This window comes from Eucalyptus grandis, chromosome 4, assembly GCF_016545825.1.
Source record: "Eucalyptus grandis isolate ANBG69807.140 chromosome 4, ASM1654582v1, whole genome shotgun sequence".
Classification (NCBI taxonomy): Eukaryota; Viridiplantae; Streptophyta; class Magnoliopsida; order Myrtales; family Myrtaceae; genus Eucalyptus; species Eucalyptus grandis.
This window is the reverse complement of record NC_052615.1, coordinates 1932159-1938354: the sequence shown is the minus strand read 5'-3', so window position 1 is coordinate 1938354 and position 6196 is coordinate 1932159. Positions and strand designations below refer to the sequence as shown.

Here is a 6196-nt window from a genome sequence, read left to right as displayed (position 1 = left end):
TACCTTTTCTAAATGGTTTCCTTGTCGTTTTCCCTACTAGGCAATGCTCACACAGAGGCAAATCGACTTTTTCAATGTTGCCCAACAAGCCCTCTTTGGTTAGTCTATTCATACGTTGTTGGCTAATATGACCAAGTCTAATATGACACACATTCACATCATTATCATATAAATTAGGAGATGTGAAAAGGGAATAACAAACATTGGCATTGCCATAGTCAATATTTAATACAATGAAACAATCTAGAAAATAACCGCAACCATAGTAATTTGTATCCAAATACAAATCCACACCATTATTATGGAAGTTCATATTAAAACCAAGCTTAACCAACACTAAAACAAACACTAAATTCCGACGAATTTCCGGAGCATACAATACATCATGTAGGAACAGAGTGCGTCTACCACGCATGTTCAGTTGGTAGGTGCCAATCCCTTTTACTTTTGCTATGGAATTGTTTCCTACATAGATCCACTTAGTTTTAGTTGGTACTCGTCGGAATTCCACGAAAGATTCTCTATCCTTTGCTACATGGTCTGTTGCTCCCGAATCTACAGTCCACAAAGGATTAGATTAAGCTAATAATACAAAGCTTGACATATTAGCAAAGTTCTTAAGAGTACAAGGGGTGAGTACTTTCTTTGACTCCCAATAGTCGCGAGCATAGTGACCATTCTGGTCACAGTTGTAACACTTCATCCTTGAAATACTCTTCACTTGAGGACGTTTTCCTCTCTTATGTTGGTAAGCTCTTGGTTTCTTGCAAGAATGACTTGATCCCTTGCATTTCCACATATTGAACGAATCAATACGCTTGCGCTTAGAGCTCAAAGCCCTTTCTGAGTTGGAAACAACACATCAAATGTCTGTTTCTGGCTCAAATGCCTTGAGGTGGTCCTCTGCTAGCTTAAGGTGGCACACAACATTCTCAAGTTCTTCCATAACATGGTCAAGAGCTTTTTGCTTCTTGCTTTTCAAGCACATATTGAATTTTCTTATTCAATACTTCACAATTTTCGCCGTTCAATTTGTCTTCTTTGTTCAAATAAGCAATTATGTTCTTAGTTGTTGAAACCATCGATCTGAACATATTAGACACATATGCACGAATTATTAATGCCTATCGTTTATGCATCAATTTTGCACAGACCCATCATATTAAAGAATAATTTCAAGTAAGGTTTCGAAATCAAAAGGTCACTATGTTTCCAATCATCATCCAAAAAATCATAACTTAAAACTATCATTAATATAATATTTTATGCAAAATAAGTTCAACAGAGTCACTAAAATTTTCTTGAACTTCCCACAACGAATTGTAAATTGACATATTAATTTACAACAATAAATAACATTGAACTTTCAATAATTACACATGTCCATTACACTAAGTAATATATCCAGAGGAAAATATCAACATAGAAAGAGATATTAACACCTAAAAACATCTCAGACTAATCTAAAAAATAAATAGGGAAAGTCTTTTCTAATTTATCAGTAAAATTCTCTAAGAATTCTGAAGGCACATTGGTCAAGCATAGAAAAACTTTTGAAGAACTCTCATGCCACCTCCAGGCGCATTCACTCTGCGCCATGTGACACTCATCCCAAGGATTGAAGTTTTAGTTAACTCGATCCTATAATATTCTCTTAAAAATTCTGTTGTAAGCCTTCTATAATCTGGGACCACGTTAACTTCTCATAGGCAATTTAACACTGCTTGCCATTCAAGTAGAAGAGTGTTCATTAAGGCCGATACATTCTCAAAATCCGGCATAGGATAACCATTCTAGATGATTTCATGTATCATCTAATTGATCTTGACCATGTGTGATACTACATCACCGTCATTCCACCGATAATTAGCTAACTCTGTCGTTAGCTTTTAAGTCTTGCATTTTCTTCCTTCGTTCTCGGAAATATAGGTATACGTGCATAATGCATCATAGTTTCTGCAATAAATGCAGAACAAAAATGGATTACTTATAATGCATAATGAACAAATTGGAAATACAAAATTTTTCTTTTTTTTTTTGTCGATCAACACCGGTCAACGGTGGTCAACGCAGGTCAACGATGGTCAACAGTCAACGGTCAATGGTCAAATGGGTCAATGGTCAAAGGGTCGAGTCAACGGGTCAATTGGGTCAATGGGCCGTTAGGTCGGGTCGGGTCGGGTCGGGTCGAATCTGGTCGGACCGGTCGGGTCGATTCGGATCGATGAGCCTAGGTTGGATCGATCGGGCCGGTCGGACGAAGCGACCAGCACGTGCCACGCATGTGCATGGCTGACGTCACTATGACGTCAACTGGCGCGCGTGTGCGACACGTGCTAGGCTTCTGCGCGTGCATTGCATGCCCTTGGGACTGAAACGGCGTGTGCGACGCACGTGCCCGATGGGGACGTATCGGCGCGTGCACGCAGGCACCGATGACCCCAATCCGTTTCGGCCGCGCATGGCGGTGCGTCTGGCGGCCCCTGACGGCGATCCACGACTCATTTTTCTTGCATCAACGAGAGTTTTGACCCTGTGCTATCAAAAACGAATTTCGATTTACAAAAAATCACAAAACAGGATGAACAGTACGCGGCTGTCAGGATTTTTCCGCCTCCGATCGGCTGACGGCAGTGTTTCACGAAAATTCAATCAAAAAACAAATCATAAACATGAAAAGGGATCGAGAAACATGAACAATGGCTCGATACCTTTGTTGGGAATAACGGATTTCCTAAAACCGGTTTCGATACTTAATCGAACCCCTAAAATGAATACGGAAAATGAGCCCAGGAATCACATGTATCACTAATCAAAGATACACCACGGAATCGAGTATACCTTATTGTCCACAGATTAAACACCAACGTTGAACTTTAAGAAAGAATCGATACCATTCTACCGAGGAGCGTACTGTTGCTATATGGGGGAGAAAAAGCAGTATTTTTGGGAGCGTATTGTTATTACATTTTTTGGAGGCAGAGAGAGGCTGAAACTTACGTACGTCCAAAAGGTATGTTCCCTTTTTCTTTTCTCTCTTAAAATGTCTTCTCCAAAGGACGTATCCCTTCAACGTAAAACATTCCTCCAAAAGACATAACCCCCCATATCTAAACAACGTAGCCTTTCACATCGCAACCATTCCTCCATGGGCCCTTATCTTGCGGGCCGGGCTTTTAGGCCCAACATGGGCGGACGGGCCCACTTAGGCCCATTATCACATGTAAAAAAACCCATCAGTCCCAGTGTCCAGGTCTCTGTAATTCAAGTATGCACTCCTTGGGTTATTTGACACGAACAGAGTCATGTAACTGTACAACCTCCTGATTTGCGCCAAGTAATTCTTCTCCAGTTCCGGGTCATCCTCGCTCCAATTGATGGAGTACTGAATCTTGAACAGATTTCCAGCCCGGTGAGGGAACGGGGTCGCCGACGCCAGGATCTCGCTCATCCGCCCTCCGTATGGATTGAACACGAGCCCCACTTTCCCAGTTTGATCATCTTCTTCCAGAGCCTATCGAGATTAGCCTTCGCGATCGGAGTTTGGACGTAGTCTGACTTCCTCTTGAGAAAGTTGGTGGAATCGTCTCGGCTCAGCAAGGTCTTTGGGGCCGGGACGGTGCCTTCGTCGAAGCCGTCCCACTAGAGAACTGACTCAATCCAACTCATCTCCGTGCAATTCTCCTTCTTTAACCCCATTTCGGATAACTCCTTGTCAGTAATTGCTAGGAGCTGATCTGAATTTCCTAGGAACAATGCAACCACAGAGGCCCTCAACGTTTTCTGTCCCTTTTGAGTCTGGGAAGTGACGGGCTGCAATAAAAGCCTCATGAATAGGCCGTGGTCAGTGTTCGGAGCCACGAATTGCCATTTGTACACGAGATCTGTTACGTTCTGATTGAGCGTCTTCTCCACCCGAAAGACTGTGACCTTCTCCGGGACTGGCACTAGCTTAATCTGATAAGCCAAAATGACTCTGAAGCTCGCCCCACCTCCCCCAATGATCGCCCAGAACAAATCCTCTCCCATGGCTTTTCTATCGAGAATCCGCCCTCGGACCATCCCCGCGTCAAGGACGTTGTCGACTGACAGGCCATACTTCCGCAGCATGTTGCCATACCCGGCGCCGCTAAAGTGGCCTCCAACGCCGACCGTGGGACAAACACCAGCAGGGAAGCCATGGAGCTTGCTCTTCTCCCAAATCCGGTAGTACAACTCTCCCAAAGTCGCGCCAGCCTGGACCCACGCGGTCTCTTTCTGGATGTCCACGTTGATTGACCGGAGGTTGAACATGTCGAGGATGAAGAACGCATCGTCGGAAACGTACGATATGCCCTCATAATTGTGTCCGCCACTGCGGATCTTCAGGTGGATGCCGAGGTCCTTGGAGCACAGGACGGCGGCCTGCACATGGGACTCCTGCTTGGGCGTCACGATGATGAGCGGCTTCGGCGTCGACGACGAGTTGAAGCGGCGGTTACAGATGTAGGACACGAGGACGTTGGCGAAAGAGGAGTTGGCCCGTGAGTAGACGATGTCGGAGATGTGGTCGGACGGTTGTGTGCGGTGGGTGAGGCACTGGCGGAACACGGAGTCCGAGGCTGCCCATGAAGGAGAGAGATGGAGCGAAACGAGGATGAAGAGGAGGAGAGCAGAGAGGGCAGAAAGAGAGGTTAATGGTTTCATTCCGGTGCCATCTGTCAGTGAGACCTCCTTTTTTGGCGGTTTGTGATGGAGGGTGTGCGTGAGTGCGTGCTTGTATATAAATATATAAATGCCTTCTTGGGTGCCTAACTTTTGCGAGGAAGAATTTTCCCTGCCATTTGGCCATCGTCGGTGCAATTCGTATAAATTGCCTACGGAGAGATTTTGATGTGTTCTCTCTTGTCATCACGTGATGGTCCACCCACTGGCCAAATTGCAGCAAAGATCCACCCCGTTTCTTCACTTCTCAATTTTATCCCTACCCATTTAGGTTATTGAAGTTAATTCTTAGGAGTTCATAATAAATTTATCTCCCTTCCGTAAACTATAAGACTGCATTTGGTTATTTAAATTTTCAATCAGAATAGGATTGAATTAAATAAGATGTGAAATTTAAAGATTTTGCTATATCATAGTTTATTCATTGCTTGATGAATCACGTTAATAAAGCCATTATTTGGTATTAACGGTATATCATTGCAAATAAACCTAAAATTTGCACAAATTGAGATAGGAAGAATCTCTCGTGACACTTTTACTTGCTTTATTTTTTCTCTTTTATTTTTATTTCCTTTTTCCCTTCCATCATTTTTAATAAAATTTTATTAAATAGTAAACTATACTAATATGCCTAAAATACTAAGATATCTAAAATATGTAATAAATATAAATACTAAATATATATCTATATGTTGCATTTATATTATAACATAGAAATAAATTCAATATATAAATAAAAATAAGATTAAATAAAAATAAATATTTTGTTATTTTTTCAAAAATTTTGATTTTTTCTATTAGAATCCAAATATTACTTTAAATATTATTTTAATTTTATTAATTTAAGAATTTTTATTCAAAAAATAACTTTAATGTTATGGAGATTTAAAAACTATACATCTTTATCTCATCTCTTCTATGTAATAATTTTATCATGGCTATATTTATCATATTCTGAATTTTATCCCGATTGCTAAATGTAATATAAAATTAACTAGCCCTTTTGCTTTTTTAGCATTATGTGGTATTTACAAGATTCCTATTAAGGCCATACTTTCTTTAGGAAAGCCCAACTTTCATTATACATATACCAAACTAATCCAAAATATTATATAAATAGAAATTGCTGGTGGTAATCTCCGATCTAAAAGATAAAAATAAAATAAAATAAGGAGTGGCAAAAAATCACTCAGGAAAAAAATTGAAATTCAAGGAAAAAATATTCCCTCTCTAGTATGGTGCGAAAGGCTTTGGGATAATTTGACACAAATTAGAAAAGTTGAGCGTTGTTATAATAGAATTAAATTATCAGGATAAAATTAAAATCACTCGAAAAGGTGGAGATTTATTTGTCATTTTCCCTCCGCCCATTGACCACAAAAGCGTCTCCGACCAAAAAGAAAATTGACCACAAACCGTCCAGTGTTATTGAAACTCCTTTTTTAGGAAAATAGCTAAAAACTTGATTCTTGCTTGTGGTGCAATCCTGCGG

At 40.8% G+C, this 6196-nt stretch overlaps 1 pseudogene; it reads right to left on the bottom strand.

The window, feature by feature from the left end:
- Positions 1 to 2933: 2933 nt before the first annotated feature.
- LOC104442462 lies at positions 2934 to 4686 on the bottom strand (annotated as a pseudogene).
- Between the last annotated feature and the right edge of the window lie 1510 nt (positions 4687 to 6196).